The sequence below is a fragment of the Ailuropoda melanoleuca genome, chromosome 2, assembly GCF_002007445.2.
Source record: "Ailuropoda melanoleuca isolate Jingjing chromosome 2, ASM200744v2, whole genome shotgun sequence".
Lineage (NCBI taxonomy): Eukaryota > Metazoa > Chordata > Mammalia > Carnivora > Ursidae > Ailuropoda > Ailuropoda melanoleuca.
In genome coordinates this window covers 28,565,557-28,590,307 of record NC_048219.1, presented here as the reverse complement: position 1 = coordinate 28,590,307, position 24,751 = coordinate 28,565,557, and the positions used below count along the sequence as shown (strand labels likewise).

The following is a 24,751-nucleotide window of genomic DNA, read 5'->3' as shown; positions in this document are numbered from 1 at the left end:
GGCTTAGAACAAGTTCTCTCGGGTCATCTTAGGGTCCTCTTCCATAGCGTGGGGACAACATGGTGTCCTTCACATGGCTGCATTGTGGCTGACCTAAGACAAGTCATGCCAAGCCCAGTGCCTGGCACACAGCGAGTACATAATTAATGCCAGTCCTTACATCCCTCCTCCTTTCCACTCTCCCTCTTCTCTGGTTGACAGTCAGCCTTGGGAAGTCCCCAGTGGATTTCCCAGCCAGGCGCATTGGCCCTGCATCCTGCTATCTCTTCAAGATAATAAATACGAACAAAACCGAAATCCATCATTAGCTTCTTCTAGACTGTCTGCATGATTTATGGCTTCAAAGTGTCTCTAGTTAATCTGTCGAAAGGGATTTTAAATTTCATCCGTCTTCCCTGCTGGCAGCCTCCTCTACCTTGAATTTAGCTGTTTGACATGTCTAGTACCGGGGTCCCATTTTAAAAACATTTACAGTGGGCCAGCAGGAAAAAAAAATCAGAGATGGAGCGGCAAGCAGGAGGCTCAATTTGGCACATCTGCTTTTAATTCTACGCATCTCCAAAAGTGCAAATAACTTGAAAGTTCGCCCAGGGAAGAGGTCCGCTGTGCCCACGAGGGCTGCCTTAGGTGACTTTAAAGGAGAGAGGGATAATTACTGAAAATGAATTGTCACTGAAACAGAACCCTCCCGATCGGCCCGGCTGACCATCTGCTGCTCACATGTGCGGCCGGCTCTTCGCGCCTCCCCCTCCCAGGCCTGCAGAGCGCTCCGCGCTGGGGTTTTCTTAACCTCTGCCTCCCAGGCCGCTCAGGTAATTGTTCAAAACTCATGCCAACTGTGGGAGTGGCCGCACAGTTCCAGCGTGTGGCTGTGGTTGCAGGACCTGGAGTTAGGGCACAGGCAGAAACTGCCTAGAATTCGGTTCAGCAGATTTATGGTAAGGCTCGGACCGACAGGCCCTGGAAAGTGCGTGTGTGTGCGTGCGCCCATATGCACTTACACATAGCACTCTACAGTTCACAAACCCCTTGCACACATATCATAGGTGGTGAAGCTGAATCACACTCATCTGTTTATTCGGTGAAAATGTGTTCAGCCCCTGAATACATAGGCCAGGCCCTGGGTAAGGTGCTGGATGTGGAGATGAATCGGCCACAGCCCTGCCCTCGGGCACCTGGGGAGAGATGGCAGGGTCTACACCTCTGAGGCAGCAGAGCAAGGGTGTCCAGACGGGTTTTACTGGGGAGGCGTCATTTAAGCTGGGCCTTTTGGGATTTGCACACATGACAGGTATTTGTAAATTTCTATTGTGAGCCAGGTCGTGTTCTCTAACCTGGAAGGTGATCAAAAGAGACCAAGTCCATGCCCTCGGAGAGCAGAAAATCAAAGATGTGAGCCAAGAAACAACACTGAGTGCCACAAAGATGGTTAAACAGGACGGCATGACTATGAGGCTCCCAGGGCATCAGGGAAGCCTTCCTGGATGAGGCGACAGTCATGTTGAGACTTGAATGATGACAAAAAAACTACTGTACGCCCTTGGGAGAAGAGAGGCCAGAAAATGCAAAGTTCTTGAGGTGTGTTTGAGGGCAAGGCAGGTGTCGTAGTTGGTTCAGGCTGCTCTAAGATAGAGTGGACATTTATCTCTCCCAGGTCTGGAGGCTGGAAGTCCCACATGCAGTGTCTGGTGAGGGCCTGCTTCTTGGTTCACAGACGGCTGTCTTCTCACTGCATCCTCTCATGGAAGAGAGCAAGAGAAGCAAGTGCCCTGCTGTTGCTTCTTAAATAAGGGCACTAATCCCATTCATGGGGCCCCACACTCATGGCCTCATGTAATCCTAACTACCTCCCAAAGGCCGCATCTCCAAATATACCATCACATTGGGCATAGGGTTTCAACATGTGAATTTTGGGGGCACACAAGCATTCGGCCCTTAACAGTGGGTGTACCAGGAGCAGAGCAACGAGGGACTAATAAGGAGGCAAGGAACTTTGCCTGACCAGCCCAGGGGTCCCCTGGACTCAGGCGGGGGATCATCAGTCCTGGGGGATGGGGGCCACTGAAGAAGGTTTGGAGCAGAGGTGGGGGTTCCTGGGGTGAGGGGGCAGTGTGCAAAGCCTGTAGCTATGGGGCTGTCAAGGTCAGACTTGGCCGGAGCTCCAGAGAGGGATGCGGGGGAGGCTGCCTCCCGGGGGGAGTTAGGGGTTGTGTTTGTTTTTTGTTTATTTGACCTGCCTATGATTGGATGACTGACCCTACTAGCTGTAGTGAAAACACTTCGGTATTTGGCCAGGGTCTCGTCATACGGGAGGTGTGGGCTTGGGGTGATGGAGGCTAGCCCTTGGCACCATGCCCGGCCCCCTTTGCCATTCCCAAGAGCGGCCCCTAATCTGGGCCTGGTGGTTCCACCAGGAAGCAAACGGTTAGTGCATCCGTTGTTGTGAGCGGCTGGAGAGGGGAGTGCCAGTGAGACGGGGTCAGTATTCTCGCTCTGTAGCTCCAAGGTCACTCAGCCCAGGCATCTCGGAGCCCACCTAGATCTCTGTGAGGGAAGGTGGTTCCGCCTGTGATAGGAGAGGCAGTCATGGGCAGGCAGGCGTGAGCTCTTCAAAGGCAGCCTTGTGGTCACCCGTGCCCCCTCCTGTCCGGGTCTCGGGGTCTGGCCTACAGCCGGCACTTGGGCACCATTTCTGCACAGATGGACAGATTGATGGGAATAGTGGTTCAGGAACCAGAGAGGCCTAGGTTTAAATCAGCTTCTTATCTGAACTTCTCATTTCCTCACCTACAAAATGGAAAAAACCTGAGGATTAAATAAGATTTTGCTTATATAGCACCAGGCCCAGCTCCTGGCACATAATAGGAACTTCCTCTGTAGTGGCTGCATATCCCGGAGGCAGGCGAGGACTGGGAATGGGGGATCCTCTCCGGGCTAGGGAGAGAGGAGCGTTAATAGTACGTGCACACGTCATGTCTGTTGAAGAAATACTTGAGTAAATGAATGATGGCTGGAGAATATGGCTTGCATATTGGAATTTGGTCCAGACCTAGGCCAAGTGAAAAATCTATGACTCTGTCATGACAGAGGATAAAGTCCAAGGTTCCTGAAGTGGCCCACGAGGCACTACCTGCCCCAGGCCTGTTCATCCTACTTCCTGGGCTCCTAGCTCGGAAAGCTCAAAACTTCTCAAACACCTGCAGCTGTTGCTCGTCTCTGGCCGGATGGCGGTCCGCGCACTTGCGATGCTCTTCCTGCCCTGTCTTTCTGGCAAGTAATCGTCCAGGATTTAGCCTGAATCCTCTCCTCTAGGAGGTGTTTCTCACTCCTTCCTGCTTACAAGCAAGAAAGGAAGCCTAATCCCAGGTGTGTATCTAGACCTGAAGCTGCCAGAAGCTGGGCTTGCATTTTGTTTTCTCTTTAGAACTGGCCAGCAAGAAGGCAGTTCTTCAGTGGGACCAACAAGCCAGTGTTGCTAGAACCGCCCCTCCCCTGTTTTATTTTAATTTCCCTGATGACTAAAAGTGTACGACATCTTTGCATCTTCTCATGTGCATTTTGGCATATGCGTATCTTCTTCCAAGCACTGTCTATTCAAGTCCTTTGTCTGTTTTTCAGTTGTGCTGTCTCTCCTCCTATTATTGAATTGTAAGAGTTCTTCACATATTCCAGATACAAGTCTTGTTAGATATATGTATTGGGAATATTTTCTCCCATTTTCTGTCTTGCCTTTTCACTTTGTAAATGGTGTTTTTCTTTTTTTTTTTAAATTTTTTTTATTATATTATGTTAGTCACCATACAGTACATCCCTGGTTTTTGATGTAAAGTTCGACGATTCATTAGTTGCGTATAACGCCCAGTGCACCATGCAATACGTGCCCTCCCCACCACCCGTCATCAGTCTATCCCATTCCCCCACCCCCCCCCGAAGCCCTCAGTTTGTTTCTCAGAGTCCATAGTCTCTCATGCTTCATTCCGCCTTCTGATTACCCCCCCTTTCTTTATCCCTTTCGTCCCCTACCGATCTTCCTAGTTCTTACGTTCCGCAAATGGTGTTTTTCAAGAACAAAGTTTCTTTAACTTTGAAGCAACCAGTTTACCAACTTTTTCTTTCGTATTTCTTGTTTTTTGTGTTCTGAGAAACCTTTGCCTGTCCCAAGTCGTGCTCTCTTCTAGAAGTTTTATGGCTTTAGCTTTAAGTTTAGATTGATAATGCACTGTGAGTTGATTTTTGTGTATGATGTGAAATAAGATTCAAGGTTGTCTTTTCTATACAGTTATTCAGTTTGTCCAGAAACATTTGCTGAAAACACTTCTTTCTCATTTGTTTGTCTTGGCACCTTGGTAAAAAAATCAATTGTTCATAGTAGTGTGGGTTTATCTGTAACCTTCCATTTGTTCCATTGATCTATGTGTCTATTCTTATACCACCACTACACTGTCTTAATGATTACTGTAGTTTAATAAAAAACCTTGAAATCAGATAGTCTAAATCCTCTGACTTTGTTCTTTGTTTTTAATTTTTTTTTTTTTACTATTCTATGTCCTCATTATTTTCACATGTATTTTAGAATCAACTTGTCAAATTTTGCCAAAAAACCTGCTGGAATTTTTATTGAGATGGCATTAAATTTATAGTCAGTTTGGATAGAACTGACGTCTTAATGGTGACTCTTCCATCGTGAACATGTTATCTCTCCCCATTTATTTAGGTCTTTTTCACTTTCTGTCAGTGGTACTTAATAACTTTCAGTATAAAGGGTCTTACACAACTTTTGCTAACTTTGTTCCTAAGCATTTTATGTTTTTTGATGTTATTATGTTATTGTGTTCCAAGAAACCTTGGCCTGTCCCAAATCATGCTCTCTTCTAGAAGTTTTATGGCTTTAGCTATAATTGGATTATTCCTTAAATTCCATTTCTGAATTATTTCCTCTAGTATATAGAATTATAATTTATTTTTATATGTTGACCTTGTATCCTGTGACATAGCCAAATTAATTTATTCTTTCTAAGTTTTTGATTTTGGAGATTGCTTAGGACTTTCCATGTAAACAGTCATGTCATCTGGGAATAAAGAGTTATGCTTTTTCTTTTCTTATTTTCATGCCTTGCCTAATTGCACTAGCTAGGACCTCAAATAAAATGTTGAATAGAAGTGGTGAATATGGACATCCTTACTTTGCTCCCAATCTTAGGGGAAAGCATTCAGTTTTTTGCCATAAAGCATGATGTTAGCTATAGTTTATCACTGATTTTGCTTCATTGAGGACTTTCTTTTCCATTTCTAGTATGCTGAGAGTTTTTGTCCTGAATTGGTATTGCTTTTTCTTTGCACCTGTTGAGCTGATCACATGGCTCTTCTTTATCCTTTTGATGTAGTGAATTATGTTGATTGACCTGGAACCTTGCATTCTGAGGACCTCACTTGGTTATGATGAATTATCCTTTTTATATATTGCTGGATTTAATTCACTAATTTTTTAAGAGAATCGATAACCAATTTGATACACTTTAACCGTAAAGGTGGAATTTTAAAGAAAAGAGTAAGGAGTGATTTATAAACCATAAAAAGTCCTAAAAGATGGGTAAGGTAATGAACACACTAAGAAGTCACAAACACAGCCCTATCACAGCTAGAGATAAACTCAAGTCAATATGTTTCTTGAGAAATTAGCAAAAGAGTCCCTTAAAAAAAAAAAGTAAGAGTTGGCAAAACAGAAAATGGTATGAAGGGCGCCTGGGTGGCTCAGTCAGGTAAGCGTCTGCCTTTGGCTCAGGTCATGATCCCAGGGTCCTGGGATTGAGCCCCGCATCGGGCTCCCTGCTCCTCTGTGAGCCTGCCTCTTCCTCTCCCACTCCCCCTGCTGGTGTTCCCTCTCTCGCTGTGTCTCTCTCTGTCAAATAAATAAAATCTTTAAAAAAAGTGGTATAAAATAATGATTTTAAAAAATGTATATTAGTTTCCTGAGGCTGCTGTAGCAAATTACCACAAACTTGGTGGCTTAAAAACAACAGACATTTATTCTCTTACAGTTCTGGAAGTCTGGCGTCAAGGTGCTGGCTCTGGAGGCTCAAGGGAAGAATCTTTTCTTTGCCTCCTCCACCTTCTGGTGGCTGTTGGCATTCCTTGGCTTGTAGCTGCACTGCTCCCATCTCTGCCTTTATGGGTATATTGTCGCCTTTCTGTCTGTTGTCTCTCATTAGGATGCTTCTTGTTGGCTTTAGGGCCCAGCAGGATAATCCAGGAAGATCTCCCCATCTCAAGACCCTTAAGTTCATTGCATCTGCAAAGACCCTATTCCCAATAAGGTTGCATTCACATGTTCCAGGGATTTGATGTGGACTTACCTTTTCCGGGGCCAGTCTTCAACCTACTATACAGTGTAACTTTAAGATTTCCTGTGTGAAACAGTGACGTTTGATTCCTGATAATGAAATAAACTGAATACTCAATAAGGAGACTAAATCAACTATGATCCTTGATTCTGACCAATTTAATACTTTTAAAAATGCTACTCTGAGCACAAATGAAAACTTACTAACTCAAACTAAAACCATCTCCTCCAACACAAATTGTCATCTTTATAAATGGTTAAAATAAACAAGTTTTGGGTAACCGTTTGGGTAATTTGGGAATATAGCCATTTGGCGGAGTAATTTGTGGTTAATTGGCTTTTGATGAATTGGTCATTTGACACGTTGGTTTTTGGCCAGTTGGCTCTTAGAGAATTGATGTTCATGAAGTTGGACTGCCTCCCCCGTGGGCCTGGGGCTTGATATCTGGGGCCAGGCTGTGAGGCCCACATGGGCGCCTAGCAGGCTGAGTGCTTGGTCCAAGATCCAAAGATCATCTTAGATCAGGAGGGGAGAATCCCAGAAGACCTGGCCGTCCCCCAGCCTTGGCCAACGCTTCATCCTGAGACCCTGCTCCAGGCGATTTGGGAACTACAAATAATAACAGAATGAGAGTGACCTTTTATTGACTGTGTGCTGGGCCCTGAGCTAAGGGACTGCCCCCCCCCCCCAGCAAGCCTGTGCAGCAAGCATCATGGTCTCCATTTTTACAGATAAGGGAAGGGAGGCTCAGAGAGTTTAGATTACCTGGCCATGACCACATTGGCAGATGAGTGGCAAAATGAGGATTCTAGACCAGGTAGCTTGTCCATCTCTAAAGCCCATGGTATTAACCACTTGGTCAGAATGGATCAGATGTTGTCCTTGTCTTCAAGCAATTGCCGGCGCAGTCAGCTCATTCAAAAAGCATTTCCTTGGGCCTCCCTGCAGCCTGCCACTGGAGCCCTTTCCTATTTCTGCAGATGAGGAAACTGAGGCCTGGACAAGGTGTGGGATTTGTGGAAGGTCGCCCAGCTGATCAGATCAGAGCTGGGATTGGAGCCAGGTGGGTCCTCCTTCCTCCTCTCTGGGCCACCTCCACCTCCAACCTGGCTCCTGGATTTCTCCACTCCTTTGTGTCCTTTGTGTTGTCTCTGAAAGTGGGACAGACCCCAGAGGCCTCCCCGCCTTCCATCCCCCAGCCCTCCTTGTTTATGTCCATGTTAATGGGCCTTTGCAGGCTGGTCCAGCTGCCGGGTGTGAGCCAGCGAGCCACCTGGAGCTGCGTCTGCCCCAGAATGTTTACGGTGCGCGGAGCCGAAACGAAACAACATCCATCTTGTTGACTGCTCCCAAACACTGCACTCATTCATGGCCAGCCTGCTGACAGGGTCCCCGTGCTTGGCAGTGAGCTGCCACAACTCACCCGGCAAAACCTGGCAGCAAGCAGGGTGAGGAGGAAGCAGGCAGACTTCGGGGGAACTCATGTCCTAAACCCAGGCCCTCTGCCCATTTTCTGTCCGCCCTGTTCTCTAGCCAGATGCGTGCGTTAAGATGGTACCCTGCGATGTCAGGGTTGGCCCGAGGAAACGATGCCAGGACACTGAGCTGGCATCAGAAGACGGGTCAGTGGTAGCCATAGGCTTCGGGGAGGCCCAGGGAGACCATCTATGCAACCGTGAGGGGCCGAATAGTTGAGGCCAGCAGTCTGGCAGCCTGGCAGCCTGGAGGGAGCCTGGGCTCGAATCCCCACATGGTCCTCATTGCCTCCCAGACTCTCCATCTCTCCTGTGGGGTGAATGATGACCTCTGTCTTGCAGAGCTGATGGGAGAATCTTTGAGATACACTCATAAACTAAGTTGTTCCTATAAACATCTCATCTCGTCCAGGCCACTAAGGAGAGTGTCACCCCCTGGCTGCCTTTAGTTGGTAGAAGTGTGGTGCCGGGGAGGGAGTGCCTCATGGGGCTCCAGAGAACCACGGCTGATCCTCACGCAGACATTGTCTGTGTGAACTTGGACAAGCGCCTTGCGCTCTGTGGGCCTCAGTCTCCCTTTTCTGTAAAACAGGAGGCTGAGATTAGATTGTCTTTCCAATAGAAATTTTAGTGGGTTTTAGCCCTGACACCTTACCTCAGAAGGACTGAGGTATAGGCCTCTTAGGATGTGTTTGTGTTCCCCATGGGAATGGCCGCCCTGAGCCTGTGGCAGTCCTGCAGGTGGGGCATGAGATGGCCACTGTAACCCCAGCCAAGGGATTATTCCACGCTGGGAATCATTGGCCCTGGGCCCACATCCCAGGCTGACGTGTTTCTAGGTGTGTTACTCAGGAGAACTCATTTCACGTTCCTGGGCCTTGGTTTCCTCGCCTATAAAATGGGCTAATCGATCTAGCTCGCAGGACTGTTGAGAGGCTGACATGAAACATTTAGCACAGTGCTCTGCCCTACCAGGTATGGACATAGCTTACATCACACAGGAAGGGCTGCAGGAGAGGGACTCCCGGCATTCCTGGGAGCAGCCGATCACATGAGAGAGGGGGACGGGGTCGGGGAAGGCTTCATGGAGGCAGTGGCCCTGCTGGAGAAAGGATAAGGGAAGAAAGGTATGCTTCCTCGTCCTCGGGGGTGGGGGGCACTTCAGTCCTGGCACTGGCCCATCCTGATGCCCTTTTCAGTTTAAAGGTCCATGTCAATCTCCAGACCATGGGCTTCTGAGAGAGTGTCAGTAGCTCATCTCCCTGGCAGTTTCGCAGGCCTGGCACACAATAGGAATGTGGGGAGAGGGTGTAGGGGGAAGAGATGGATAGGTGCTGTTTTCAGTGCATTCCAGAGAAAGCCCTGGGTTCCTTTGGGAAGTGGCAGGCCTGCCAGGTGGTGAGGAGCCCCAAGTGTTAGGGCCTGGGGCAGTGGGGGAGGCTTGGGTCCTGTCCAAGACCAGCTCCTCTCTGGGTCATGAGGCCTTTTGACAGGGATTTCAGTGTGGCCCTCTGGGCCTAGAAAGAACATGAACATTTAGAGGCACCTTCAATGCACTTCCCTTATTTTATAGGAAAGGAAACTGAGGCCCAGGGTCTAGAAGCTGCCCCGAGACATGCAGTGAGTCTTCAGGGAGGCCTAGAATGCCAAGCTCTGCTTCCCTGCCCAGGGGGCCTTTCCTCAGACTCTTGACCTGAAGTGTGAGAAAGGGGGTTGGCACTGAACGCGGAGGGGTGCTGCTGGATCAAAATACGTGGCATTGATTGTTTCCTTTGAATGTGAACCTGCCTCCCTCCCCGTGGAGGTGAACTGGAGCCTCGTGGGCAGACTCCCTCTTCTGCAGTCCCAGCAGCCACGGGCATCCTCGAACGGGCCGTCCGTCGGCTGCACTCCCGAGAAACCCTCCCCTGCAGCCTCCGAAGTCAGGGCTGAGAGCAGAGCTCCGGCTGGGCCAGGGCTGCGTCCACACACAACTCGGCCACTTCACGCAGGCCGGCTCCTGTTTGCAGTGAAGACACTGCTGGGCGCTGCTTGCGGCCCCTCAGGCACGCTTGTGGAAATGTTCCTGTTGTTTCCATCCCCCACCTCTCGGGGGAATCCGCTGGTTTCAGCCAGTAAAGCTGTAATGGCTGGAGTGGGGTCTGCCACCTGGCCAGCCCACCCCAGGGGCTGCATCTTAGAGAAGAGTCTGCTTGTTGCTCTTGTTTTTCGAGATCTGTCTTGCTGGCCGCAGAGGCTCGCAAGTCATCCAAGGCCTCACTCATGGACGTGTTCTCTTCTGCATTTGTTCTTCAGACTTCCACCTGAGCTGCACGACAGGGTGCAGGGGGAGCTCTGCTGGGCATGCGGGGCTGTGGGGTGCAGAGGGGGAAGTAGGGCATGCGTGGTGGGGGGACAGCAAGGGCACCAGGGGACAAAGAACAGGGCAGGTCTTTGAGCAGCTGGGCACAGCCGCAGCAAGGAGTGTGTTGGGAGCCGGCAGGAGAGGGGCTGGAGCAAACAGAAGGTGCACGACCTTGTTTTCCTGGATTAGAGGGTCAGAGGCTCTCTCGTGGGTAGTGGGCGCAGAGGAGGGTTAGGAGCAGGGGGAGGCGTTTGTGCTTTGGAAAGAGTACCCGGAGTGGAGGGATTGCTTTCAGGAAAGAGCAGAGACTGTCCTCCAGGCGAGAGACGGTGGTTTGAACGGAGCAAAGATTGGGGGGGAGGATTGAGAGTGGTTAAGTGCAGGAATGGGGGCTGAGGGAGAGGAGAGAGCTGAGCTGGGGAACATTGCAGGACAAGGGGAAGATTTGGAGTGGGGGAGGAAAGTCCTGGGGAGGTGAGCGCTGTCGCAAGGTCACAACCCCCCAGCCTCTGCTGATTACCAGTGCTGGGGACTGCACCTGCCATCTCTGGCCTGTCTCTCCTGGGGTTTCCCGAAGTCAGCCTGGTACACCCACCTTGTGCCCCCAGCACCCTTCCCTGAGGACCACATAGAACCATGTGCCTGCCTGCTTGTGGGCCTTTCTGGGCTCAGGGCTGTGTCACTGGGTCCAGAAACAGACCCTCGGACTCAAAGGCATCAAGAAGTGCTGGCCCTCGGTGTGTCTCAGCACCATAGAGTCAGACACGCTTGGCCGCATGGCTTTCCCGTACTCATCTCACTCTGTGACTGGAGGAGACCTCAGTTTCCCCGTCCGAAATCTGAGGAGTTGGCCTGGGTCAGTGGTTCACATCAGCACTTCCTTTTTCTAACAGGACCCTTTTTGTCCTGCCTCCCTTACTCTCCTCAAATGAAATACATAGATCATGTAACCAGCCTGCACCCTCATTTTTTTAAATTTCATATGTTTCAATTCTGTTATAAAAAAGAAGCAAGGGGCACCTGGGTGGCTCAGTCAGGCGAGCATCTGCCTTTGGTTCAGGTCATGATAGGTTCTGGGATCAAGCCCCTGTGGGGCTCCCTGCTCAGTGGGGAGTCTCCATCTCCCTCTGCTCCCCGCCCCTGGCTCATGCTTTCTCTCTCTCTCTAATAAATAAATAAATAAAATACTTTAAAAAAGGGGGGGGGACGAAAGGGCAGTAACTCCTAGGTAATGTGTATTTCCCTGCATGAGCCGAGGCACGGCCATGCCAGAGGCGGGGTGAGGTCGGCAGTTGCCCGCACCTGTGTGCGGCGTCCCCGAACCTGCCAGCTACAGACACACAAACATCACAGGCTGAGGGACTGAGGTGACGTGATTTTCTGAAATGGTGAACAAGTCCTGGTCAAGTTCCAAACAAAACACAGTACAGTCTTCCCTCAATTTACATGGTAGTTCCATTCCTGGAAAATTCAGTGTATGTTAAACCATGAAAAAAGTTGTTTATATGCAAAGTGGGGCTATGTTCTAGGCATAGATGACCAGATTGCTCATTTATAGTTATTTTGAATATCTGGAAAGATATCCAAAAGTTAGTGGAGGGCTGACCCTCCCTGTGGGCCATCCCTGGCTCCTCCCCACTAAATGACAGTGGCTCCCAGGCATTGTGACCAGCCAAAATTCCCCCAGTGACATTCGGTGTGCCCCCTGAGGTGGAACCCCCACCCTGGAGAATCTCTATTACAGTGATGCCACTTGTGCCTGGTGGGTGAGGGTGCAGACTAGAACATGGGTGAGGGTGCAGACTAGAACACTGGCTATAGTTCCTCAGGGAGGGCAGAGGCTAGTCAGGGAGGGCTTCCTGGAGGAGAGGCCCTGGGAGCCGTGTGGTTTCAGATCTGGGGTGCCAACGTGGGGAATTTTTCAGAAGCCAAAGCACTTCTCTGGCTTCCTCAGTAGGCTTTGCCGGCTTTTCTGGCCATACTGTGGAACAAATGATCTTTTCTACGACTCTAAAACTGAGCTCCTCTGCGGGATGAGGAAAGGTCCCCTCTGCCTGCTCCGTGCTGTATCCTAAGATGTGCCCTTCCCAGGAGGCGGGGGTGTCTTCCTGCAGGATGGTGGTATTTTCTCAGTCAGAACACCTGATTCTTCCCAGAGAGACCCGAGATATCCTGAGTTGCAGGAAGGGGATTTTAAGACGGCATCTCTCACTCCACCCCAAACCCCCACCCAGCTACCTGGAGCTGAGCATTTCTCCCCCATCGTTACGTCTTCCTTCTTGTTTCATATACTTTTGAGCAGTTAGTGAAAAAAACCAACATGAGCATAGAAGTTAATTAGCTTGATGTAAAGGGAAGGAGTTAAAAAAAAAAGCCAAACATGAAATAATAAATATATGCCTCACATAAACATTTATGGTCCTATATTTACTGAAAAAAAAAGACAGATGGAATATGTTTGTCTGTGAGAAGTTCTTATAGATTCAACAGCCATTTGCTCTGGATTTCTTATCATCCCACTCGTCTCTGGCTGTCGGCGGCTTGGATAAAAACAAATGGTTTTGGTGATCGTCACTGTGGCTCCCCGGTGATTTGGGGCAGGCAGGGGCCTGTGTGGGCTCAGGGCACTCTAGGCAGTGGCAGGACTTCTGATCAGAGGCATCAGAACAGTCTCAGAACCAGAGACTCTCCTTATGGCTCATCTGTGACATCACAGAATCTTAGAACCGTAGTCATTGAAATGCTGAGCTGTGGGAAAATGCATCATCTCAGAAGGAGAGAATTGGGGGATTTTGGAATCCCAGATGCATGGAAATTTCTCATTTTAAATTTTGGAATCTTGATGGCTCAGCATGAGGAAATGCAGAAACTGAGAATTTGGGGGCGCCTGGGTGGCACAGCGGTTAAGCATCTGCCTTCGGCTCAGGGCGTGATCCCGGCGTTATGGGATCGAGCCCCACATCAGGCTCCTCTGCTATGAGCCTGCTTCTTCCTCTCCCACTCCCCCTGCTTATGTTCCCTCTCTCGCTGGCTGTCTCTATCTCTGTCAAATAAATAAATAAAATATTAAAAAAAAAAGAAACTGAGAATTTTAAGACATATCAGAGTTTATTTATTAGACCCCCTCCCCAGATGCTTACATATGCTAAATACCCACAGTGCTTTCTTTTGCCAGCCCTTGGGCCCACGCTTTGTGCTTTGTGCCGACCCCTCCTCACTCAACCTGGAATCTTCTGTCCCTCCTGGAGGGGCACTAGCAGTCATTTGTACCAGTGTGGGTGCAGCCTTTCAGCCTTGCCCAGGCAAGGAGCTGGGAGGAGGAGGAGGAGGAGGAGAAGGAGGGCAGGCCAGAAGGCTGCGAGACAGCAGGGGGAGGGCAGAGGCCCCTGCACACTCACCATGACCAGAGGAAGCCGTGAGTCCTGAGGACATGCTGGGCAGCGCAGCTCTCCTGTCAGCTGCCTTGCCTCCTGTGAACGTGCCTGTGCCCTGTAGGGCTGTCCTCTTCCGGAAGCCGTTAACAGGAAGGGTACCCAGAGGTCCCCTGGGCACGCTCACACGCCCCTTGCCCTGCAAGGACTGGTGGTGGGCTGGGAGGGAAGGGGTCCTGTTCACAGACCAGTACGCAGGACGAGGGTCTGTGCCACGGTAGGGGCAGCAGATTAGCCCACCTCTGTCTTTGGTCTATGCTCAAGGCTGGATTTTGGCACAGTTTTTTATTATTAAAACAGGGAATATTTCAAAATGTGTAATACAGAAATTTTTTAAAAAATTATTTAAAAATTTATGTAGGGTGAAATTCACCTTATGTGTGAGCATGAAGAGTTCTGTGTTTTGACAAATGCATAGTCATTACATCAGAAGTGCAGACACCACTACAGTCAGCAAACAGAACAGTTCTCTTACCCCCCAAAAGAAAGATAAGCTTAGAAAACACTCCTGTAGTGAAGCCATGGCTCTCCCTGCATCTACTCTGTTCCTTCTGAGGTCTTTTTTTTTTCTTTTTTTTAACACAAAATTCAGACATGGTCCCATGCTGTAAATCAGGTCTGGTTGCTCCTGCTTTCCCCCTCTAACGGCTCCCTGCTCCCTCAGTGTAATACCCGGATCCTCGCTGGGACCCCCAAGACCCTTCCCATCAGGTCCAACTTTCTTATCACCTGCCTCTTTCACCCCTGCTCAGTGGGCTACAGCGACACCTGGACTTCTTGCAATCCTGCCCTGGAGAACGCTCCTACCTCAGGGCCTTTGTGCTTGCTGCTCTCTCTGTGTGAATGCTTTTCCCCCTGGTTCCACTTGGCTCCTTCCTCCCCTTCCCTCAAGTCACTATACAGACCCCTCAGACGTGTCCTGACTGTCCCCATCTTTCTGCACTTTCTAGCTTCTTACCCTTATTGTAATTCACAATATTTATCTCTACTTGATATTACAGGACATATTTATCTGTTTACTTTTGAAATTGTCTTCTCTCTTATCAGAATGTAAGCACTGTGAGAGTAGAGACTTACCTTTCTTGTTCATCCCTGCATTCCTGGTGACTGGTACCTAGAACACTGCATTGGGTCCTGACACACAGTAGGCTTTCAGTATACATATGTTAAAGACATGAATGAATAAATAACATTTGATGTACATTTTATATCTGATACTAAATTTTCCATTTTTTATGACTCAAGTTATTTTAATGTCTGAAAGTTTGAACCTACTTTTTTCATTCTATATAATACTTTTTTTAAAATAATTTTTTATTATGTTATGTTAGTCACCATACAGTATATTCTTAGTTTCTGATGTAGTGTTCCATGATTCATTATTTGCATATAACACCCAGTGCACCATGCAATATGTGCCCTCCTTAATACCCATAATTCTATATAATTCTTATAAATATTTTTCCTTCTAATTAAAATCTTTAATAAATCCAGTAAAACCCCTACAAGATGCCTTGTGATGAGGCAAATTCATATAAAACATCACTGGCCCTGGCCTCTGCCCTCTGTCCAGCCTCTTCAAAATGGGGCAGTGAGAGTACTCATTTCTTTGGGGCTTACAGGGGATGCTGGCCTTAGGAACTGATTGCCCCACAACCGTATGAAATGTTCTCAGTTCCTGTGTGCTCTGTGTTTTGTGATAATGGGCTGTTTCCAACATATCTAGTAACGAAAAACTTTTTTTTCCCCATGCGTTAACTGGAAAAACCACCAAAGGTTTGATTTTTACATTATGTAGTAACACAACCCTGCATTTTTAAGTAATTAGAGTTTTGGGGCCACACTATTATATTATGGTGGGGTTTTATTGTATCTTGTGTAATGGGTGCAATTTCTGAGGAACCTTACTATAGTTTACCTAGTCATTCTATTACTGGATATACAGGCTGTCTCCTACTCTTTTGGGTTATAAATGACCCTGAACTGGTCAATTAAGAGATGTTTGTTTGTTTGTTTGTTTGTTTGTTTGTTTTAACAATAATACCCAGGGTGGTGAGAGTGCAAGGAACAGGTGCTTTCCTATACTGCTGATGGTATAAATTGATATTCCTTTTGGAGAGCAGTTTGAACTGCAGGTAGCAAAATTCTTAAAATTTCGCATGTCCTTTGACTCTGCAGTCCCATGTCTAGGAATTTATCTTAAGGCTATAAATATGGATGGGCATCAAGACAGGTCTATAAGGACATGCATTACATGATGGCTTCTACTTTAAGATTTTCTAAACAGTCTTAATCCCAACTCTGGAGGAGAGGGTAAATAAAGTATGTATCACCATATAATGGAATACTATACAGTCATTAAAATTATTTGCTGGAAGGGGCTTTTTACATTTGACTATACCAGATAAGCTTGTATCAGACCTTTCCTCTAGATAAAATATAGAAACCAACTGTTTGAAGACATCAAAGGACTATGAAAACATCCAGGGATTGAAAAAACCAACATTGTAAAGAGAAAAGAAGTGTGCTGATATGCATCTGACACTCCGTGCCACTTTTTCCTTTCAGGTATTTACCAGTTCGCAAATGGCATAGGACCAAGAGTCATAGAGCTAAACAGCTTTCTACAGCCTTACTTTGTTGGAGAGACAAAACTGGAGCTTAGGGTTACCAAGATAGGCAGCTCTGGAGGAGCAAGATTCCATGGAGACAGGAAGTGGTGAAATGCAAGCCTAACATTCAGTATGTTTCTTTGCCTTTCAAAATATTTGTTGCTTCTTAAGTGGCACAGGCTAAGTGGCTGCGAGATCAACAGAGTATGGCAGTTCAGAGGTTGAGAAGCTAGGCAGAGCTTTCAACAGCCTCAAATTCTAGGAAGACAAAACTGAAGTTTATTGTCAAGCAAGGACGAGGAGCCCTGGCATCGCAGGCTTTTAGTTGGGTCCCTTCAAGCGCAACATCCTAGGAGAAAGGACGAACAAGAAATAGAGCAACTTCTACAAAGCCTTAAACCCAGCTTTGAAACAGCTAAAGCCTAAACTGGATAAAGATGATCTTCCCCTCTTATAGCTATCTATAAGAAGCAAAAGAAAATTCTTTCTTAGGAAGGTAATATCATCTGGGGCCTGTATAAATCCCATACACAACATGGGAAATTCAGTCAAAAATTACCAGGGATACAAGAAGGCAGGGCCAGGAGGGGGAAAAATCATTGTAAAAACAGACTCACAGGTGATCCATATTTTAAAGTTATTAGACACAAGATTTAAAATGACTGTGATGATTATATTCAAGAAAACAGATTACCAAATGGAGAATTTCAACAGATACCTGAAAGCGATAAGAAATCAATGAAATGAAACTTTTAAAACAGAAAGAATAAATTTAAGAAATCAAAGGTGGATTTAATAGATAAGTACAGTTAAAGAGAAGATTAATAAATCGGAAAAGAGGTTGGTAGACAATAGCTAGACTAAAGCATGCATTAAAAAAGGATGGACATTACAGAAAAGAGCCTAAGAGATTTATAGAACATGGTGAAAGGGCCTAACATACATTGTTTCCCCAGAAATACAGAGGGAAGATAATGTGCAGAAGTCGTGTCTGATGTGATAATGGCCAGCAGTTTTCCAAAACTGACAGAAAAACATTAAGTCACATAATAAATAGCCCTATGAAGCTCAAGCAGAATAAATACAAAGAAAATCACACGTAGGCACATCTTAGTCACAGTCGAATTGATGAGAACTAAACATAAAGAGAAAACCTTAAAAATAGGTGTGAGGGGGGCAATCTTCTATCTTGAAAGACATAGAGATGACTTTTTAATAGCAATGCTGAAATCCAGAAGACAGTGGAATGAATCTGTAACACAGAAAGACAGTGACTGCCAACCTAGAATTCTATACCTAGCAAAAATATCCCTCAGAAGTCAAGGTGAAAAAGTAACATTTTCAGGTAAACGAAAGTTGAGAAAGTTCCTTGCCAACAGACTTACAATTTTTTAAATACCTTCATGCAGAAGGAAAATGATTCCCATGTGGAAGCAGGAGGAAGAGAAAACGTGAATACCTAGAGACTATATAAAACATTGATAATATCTGGCAAGGTTTAAAAATATACGTAGAATTAAAATACACAACAGGAATAACCCAGAGAGACAGAGACAGCGAAAGTGTGTGTGTGTGTGTGTGTGTGTAGAGTCCTGAGGTTCATGCACTTTTCAGGAGGTAATAAATATACTAATCTGTATTAGATTGCAATAAGTCAAGAGGGATGCTATAATTGTGGGAATAACCACTAATAAAAGAATGTGTGTTTAGCAAGTTAATAGATATAGAAAATGGTATGATAAAAAATACTTGATTAATCTGAAGAAGGCAAGGAAGGAGAGAAAACGAATATAGAGTAGGTGGGACAAATAAAACATGAGTAGTAAGATTATAGATTTAAAGCCAAATATAAGTTAGTTACATTAAATGTAAATGGTATAAATGGACTAAATACTCAAAAACAAAGATTGTCAGAGTAGATAAGAATTATTTTCTAGAAGAATACTGTATTAATAAGGATGCTTTTGGTTGTAAGTAACAGAAAACCCAAACACTCTAGGAACTTGACCCTTCACATAAAAGGTTCTTGGTGCCACCAGTGCTGTGACTTAGTGTCTCTTGGTTTACTGCCACTGTCTTCCAACCAGCTTCCCTTGGGATGACAAGATGGTCTCCACTAGCTGTCAAGGCCTCCTGCCTCCTCACTCGCATGTAGAGGAGAGGCTGCTCTTTCCCCAGTCGTCAAACAGCAGTCCCAGGACTCCTATTAAACCAGTTTACATTATGTGGCCAGCTCTGAGCCAGTGACCGTGGCACTGTGGCTGGCAAGAGAGGATCATGCTGGCGGGTTCGGGCTTGCACAGCCTCCTCTGGACTGGGGTTAGTAAGAACAACAGTGAGAGCACACACTCACGTAGCATCTCCTGGGGGCCAGGTGTTCTGTCGTAGGCATGTTACATGTGATATATGCACCCATTTCAACTTCATGAACTGGCACAGAGATGTTAAATTGTCTGACTTAGACAAGGTCCCAGCTAGTCAATGGCGAAACCAGGATTCCTATCTAGTCACTCAGGCTCCTGAATCTACATTCCTCCCTGCTGTCTATATTGAGTCCCCTCAAGCCCCATAGAGAGATAGGAAATATGGGACCCTGTTAGGGAACAAATACTAGGTGTTACGGACTGGATGTTGGTGCTTCCCCAATCCATATGGTGAAGCCCTAACCCCCAGTATGACTGTAATTGGAGATGGGGCCTCTAAGGAAGTAATTAAGGTTAAATGAGGTCATAAGGGTAGAGCCCTGGTGTAATACAGTTGGTGCCCTTATAAGAAGAGGTAGCGTGCGTTCCCTCTCTCCCTTCCTCTCCCCTTCTCTCTCTCTCTCTCTCTCTCTCTCTCTCTCTCTGCATGCACTGAGGGAAAGCCACATGGGAGACGTAGTGAGAAGACTGCCATCTACAAGCCAGGGAGAGAGCTCTCACCAGGAACCAAATCAGCAGGAATCTTGATCTTGGACTTCCTGCTTCCAGAACTGTGAGAAAAGAAATGCCTGTTGTTGAAGCCAGCCAGTCTGTGGGATTTTGTTATGGCAGCCCGAGCAGACTAATACACTGGGAAAGCAATCACTGCATTGCCTCTAAATCCCTTAACAATGTGGAGCAACGTCAGGCCAACACTGCCTTCCAAGTCCCAGAGCGCTGGGCTTGCATCTTGACTCCACCCATTCCCAGCTGCATGACCTTGGACCAGTCAGTTACTCTTGCTCTGGAAAATGGCGTTAAGTCATTCTGGCGTGGAAGGAGCCTAGGATTGCTCAAGTTTCACTAGCCTGAGTCCCTGTAAACCTAGTTCAGCTTTAAAGGGGGAGTTTATAGAGTTTTTGTGATGTGGGATAAGAGACGATAGGCGGCCATAAGCCTGGTGTGAGGCCTTGAGCACTGGGCTCTGTAGCTCCAGAAGCCTGCCAAGGTTACAGGCCCCCTGATGGCTGTGAACGCCCCAAGGCAGCTCCAAGATGGGGGAGTGGGCCTTGGCCAGCCCGTCCCACCCAGGCTGTGGAGATGAGAAAGAACCTGGCTATCTGCCTTCCTGCTTCTCCTCTTTCAGAAGCCCCCACCTCCTGCTGTTCGCCAGGCCTTTGGGTCTGGTGAGGAGGGGAGAGGGGACAGTGCAGCCCAGTGAGGCGAAAGGAGTCCTGTAGGGCAGTGGCAACGCAGGCTCTGCCTCTGCTGTGTGTCCTAAGAGAGCCACTCGGTCCTCTCTGGGCCTAAGAAATGGAGCCCCTTGTCTCCCACTGTGTGGGACCTGTGGCGTGCCTCCTGCCCTGGCCCGGCCCTGCCGCCACTCAGAGGGAAAAGCTGAGGCCCCGAGAGGGGGCCACGCCCTGCTCTGCACTGACGGGGCCTGCAGCGCCCAGGATCAGACTCGAGACCCCGTTAGCCTGAAGTTGCCCTTCTTTGGCCATCGGTGCTCACTACCTGGGAGCACACGCCTCTGTTCTTGGAGGCACAGACCAGCCCAGCGAGCCTCTGACTGTGTCTCCTCTGCCTGTCTAGAGAGCAGAACAGAGGGGCCTTTACGGAGATGCTGCGTCCGCACCGGACCCTGTGCCTCTACATACGGGAGCTCACTTAATCCTCATAGCCACTTTGGGGGCTGGGGGTCTTATCCCTGTTTTACGTGTGAAGAAACCGAGGATCAGAAGGATGAGGTAGCCCATCTAGGGTCAAACGGCCAGAAAGTTAACGGTAGAGCCAGGGCTTCAACCTAGGTGTGTGTGTCACAAAAGCAAGTGTCTGGCTTATGGTGCACATGAAAATTAACTTGGGACAGTCCTTCCAGGCACCCATGTTCCCAGTGTTTCCAGGCACCCAGTGTGGTCTAGCAGTGTGCTAGGATTAAGGGGGGAGATCCCCGAGGGGGCCCTGCTTCCCGGGCAACCAGGACAAGCCTGTGCCTCCTCTCGGTCCCTGCTTTCTTTCTTTCTTTTTTCTTTTTTTTTTTTAAGATTTTATTTATTTATTTGACAGAGATAGAGACAGCCAGCGAGAGAGAACACAAGCAGGGGGAGTGGGAGAGGAAGAAGCAGGCTCATAGCAGAGGAGCCTGATGTGGGGCTCGATCCCACAACGCCGGGATCACGCCCTGGGCCGAAGGCAGACGCTTAACCACTGTGCCACCCAGGCACCCCTCGGTCCCTGCTTTCTGTATGTGAAGTAGGTTGGACAGAATCACGTCTCAGGATGCACTGACATTCAGCAGCTCTGGGGCTCCATAACCCCTGTCCTGAAGGATTTTATAGACTTGTGGGGGAGGCAGGGTTTTAACTGCACTTAACAGCATCGATGTGGTAGTACAGAGTATTATAGCCTTGATTTTGTGGTGATGTGCCGNGGGGTTTTAACTGCACTTAACAGCATCGATGTGGTAGTACAGAGTATTATAGCCTTGATTTTGTGGTGATGTGGATTTAGAAATAAAATAGTTCAAGTATTTGGCTGTGCCAGGTGGGCATAAGGTACACCCGGAAGGGCAGCTAGCCACAGGGACTTCTGGGAGCTGAGGTGGGAGAGTTCAGGGAGGGCGGGGAAGCTTCCAGAAGGACATGCACTTCTACCAAGTTCCGGCGGCCCAGAGGAATTTGAGAGGTGTCAGGCTCTCCTCGCTGGACAGGCAAGGATGTGTGCAGCAGAACAGCAAAGCATGTGGGAGTGCAAGGTAACACCCAGGGGGAGGGGTGAGCCCCAGCCGTGAGGGCCCCCCAGCCAGGCTGAAGGCACTTTATTTATTGAGTGCCTGCCAGGGGCCAGTCCTGCGTTCAGGTTTGACAGTAGTTTTCACCTCATCAACTCCGCCCTCTAAAATTCTCCCCGGTTTGCGGATGCAGGAAGGTATGATAGTTTCGGATTTTGAATTTCTGCCTTTCCAAGGGCAAAACCCTGTCTCTAAATACTTCATTAGCTCAGGTATTGGCAAATTACAACCCCAGAATCAATGAGCTGATTTTCTAGATAAAGTTTTATTGAAACACAGCCCCCTTCTCTGTTTACATACTGTCTGTGGCTGCTTTTCACTGTTGAGCAGTTGTGGCAGAGACTGTGTGGTTGCAAAACCTACAATATACTGTCTTGCCCTTTGTAGGAAAACGTTTGCTAGATTAAACACGTCTGCTAGACTAGAGAGCTGAGTCAGAAGATTCAGTGTGAGTCTGAGCCCTACGTTTGCTGTGTGAGCTTAGGCAAATTGCTTGCCCCCTCTGAGCCTGCCCAACCAACTCTTGGGGGTTGTAGTGAAGCTCAGAGGTGATGGCTGCAAGATGTTTTGTAGACTGTCACATGTTGTACCTATCACCAGCCTGGCACCGGGTGGGCACTAAAAATCTGCTTGTGGGTAAACAAGGAATAGTCCCTTTGCAGGCCTTCCTAGACCCGCCTGCTGGCTGCTCCTGGGACTGCAAGGAGATGGCATCTGGACCCGAGATGCTGAATGCATCATTGTTCCTCTCATGCAGACTTGGCAGGTTTGAGCATAAATTAAAATTCTTGTGGGGAGTCACCTTATATGTGGTACCGCTTTATAGCCAAGTCATTACGTTAATTTGCAAAACCCTCTGGTGTGTAACTGGAGTCATTTGCTTCACATTTGCTGGCTGTGACCTCATTCAGGCTGCCCCATCCTGCATTTAGTGACCCCTGAGCCTTGGGGACTTGTCCTTCCGAGTCTGGCCTCAGGGTTATTCAGACCTAACCTTCCGGGGATAGAATGCAGGACCTTGCCTCCCACAGGGATAATTAGGAGAAATCATTATGGTTACCATCCTCCTGCCTTTTCAAGTGCTTACTGTGAGCTGGGCACCATGCCAAAGGCATTGGGTCCATAGTCTCACGGGATTGTCCTCACAACCTCTGAGTAGCTATTAGCACCATTTTATAGATGAGAAAACAGAGACTTCAAGAGGAAAGTAAACCAAATCTTACCTAGTCCCGGGGGTGCCAGTCAGTCCCTGTTGGGGTTTTGCTGTGTGACCAAGGTAGGTCCTTTCCTTCTCTGAGCCTCAGTTTCTTCATGTATTAATTAAATGGATGGGCAGTCAGTCCCAGCCCTGACATTCCAGAATTTCTCACTAACTTGTAAAAATGAACGTAGGACTCCCCCATCCTCCAGTTCTCCAAGGAAGCTTCACATACATGAAAGTCAGGTTCTTGGCTCCAGTAGCACAGGGGGAGACATGGCTGCTGGGTGCAGCCCCTTCCTGGGGCAGCCCCCGCCTGCCTCAGGGCAGCAGGGCGAACGTGCCCTCTCATTCCTCTGCCTCTGTAGAGAAGGACTCCATCCTTGCTCCCTGGAAATGGAAAGTGAACAGGGGTGGGTCCTGTGATGCCTCTGGGGACAGAGAAGCAAGATGCCAATAGGCAGGAGGGCAGTTTGAGGTCTCCTGGCTGATTTGGGCCTGTGGGGGGCAGTGGTGGCAGTGTCCACATCTTTCTAGTGGTGGCAGCATCTCTGGGGCACATGTTATAGCCTCTGGTTTCATTTCCAGCCTTTGAGAGAGCAGGTGGCCCAGGGAAGGGTCTGGCATGGGCTTTGTGAGCAATTGCCATGCAACCTGGGATGGTCACTTGCCAGCTCTGAGGCTCACATCCCTGTGCAAGTCAGGGAAGCTGATGGATTTATCCAGGGCACTATAAGGATCACACAAGCCAAGGGCCTGAATGGTCTTGGAGTCCCACGCAGGGTCAAACTGTGACCTGAGGGCCTCTGTCTTTCTTCCCTCAGAGTTGGCTTGTTTATTTGTTATAGGAAGACCTCTTACTATATCCAGTGGAGAAGAAGTCAACAGGCCTCAATCATTTGCTGGGTAATAGCTGTTTTTTTCCCATGGAGGTGATGGGTTTGCAACTCAGGTCTGTCCCTCACTCCCTGTGTGACCTTGGGTAACCACTAGCCCTCTCTGGGCCTTCATGTGCTTGTCTGTAGATGGAGTAGTTTGCCTGTCCGGCAGAGCTGTCATGAAGACTGAGCTTTAGGGGTCAATGTAATGGTTGTTTGTACTTTGACTTCCCAAAACGCTCCCCAACATGATCTTAATTGGAGTCAAAGGTGGGGTTGCTTGTTTGGGGATCCCCAGTTGTTCATCTGTTGCCTGAGAGGCAGCAGGACAGGACCTAGGCTTTGAAGCCTGAGAGATCTAGGTTTGAACTATGGCCCTACCTCTTACAGACCCCAGAGCCTGGTCAGAGGCACCTGACCTCTCCAACCCTCAATTTTTCTCATTTGAAAAATGGCTGGGATGGGCCCACCACACAGGGATGGACACTTAGAAGGATCGACATGCCAGGTGCCTAGGAAGGGCTTGATAAACGCTGGGCTCCCCAGCACCTTTCTGGGGGCCCACCTTCCCTCGCTCCACATATCCTCCTTAAGTGAAGGGGGGTGTAAGTAACCCAGAGGCCCCCAGTGGGTCTGGTGGGTTTTTGAAAGATGCTCAGAACCACCTCCCCAACCCAACGATTCTGGGAGAAAGACCCTGGCAGAACAACCCCATGTGATGATTACGCTCTCTTTGCTCCAAATGCTATTAATGGTCATAAAATTATCCACAGTTTTCTGAAGCCCAGGCCCAGGGTTAGCCTCAATGGGACAATAAAATCGCATGCAGAAACGATTTAACAGGGAAAGACCGCCAAGCAGAGACGGAGCTAAACGAGCGGCAGCCTGCTCTCATTAACTCAGGCCATTCACATTTGTTACTAGGGATTTCTTTTTAATTAAAAAACAACCAAGTTATTAAAAAATAAGCTTGTGAGGGGCTGGCCCAGCAGCAGATGGAGCCAGCGGGCGTGAGCATTCCTTGCAGCAGGAATGAGCCCAGGGCTCGGTCTGGGAAGGTGAGGGGGCTTCTGAGCGAATCTTCATCGTGCCATCTGGACCAGGCTCGCGTGAGCCTGGGAACGCAGAGGCTCCTCGGAGCCCCTCCCCTGCCCTGGGACCTTGGGAGTGTGGTGTTCCCTTCTGCAAACTGTCCTGGGCTCAGCAGGTGGATGCCTGGTGCCTGTCAGAGCTGCGGTCACACGGCGAGTTAGCCCTGAGTGTCCAGCCTCCTGGG

General features: G+C 48.2%; 1 protein-coding gene across 1 annotated transcript in view; it reads left to right on the top strand.

The window, feature by feature from the left end:
• LOC100470834 (zinc finger protein GLIS1) overlaps positions 1 to 24,751 on the top strand; it is a 143,588-nt gene that overhangs the window by 110,260 nt on the left and 8,577 nt on the right. The window lies entirely within an intron of this gene.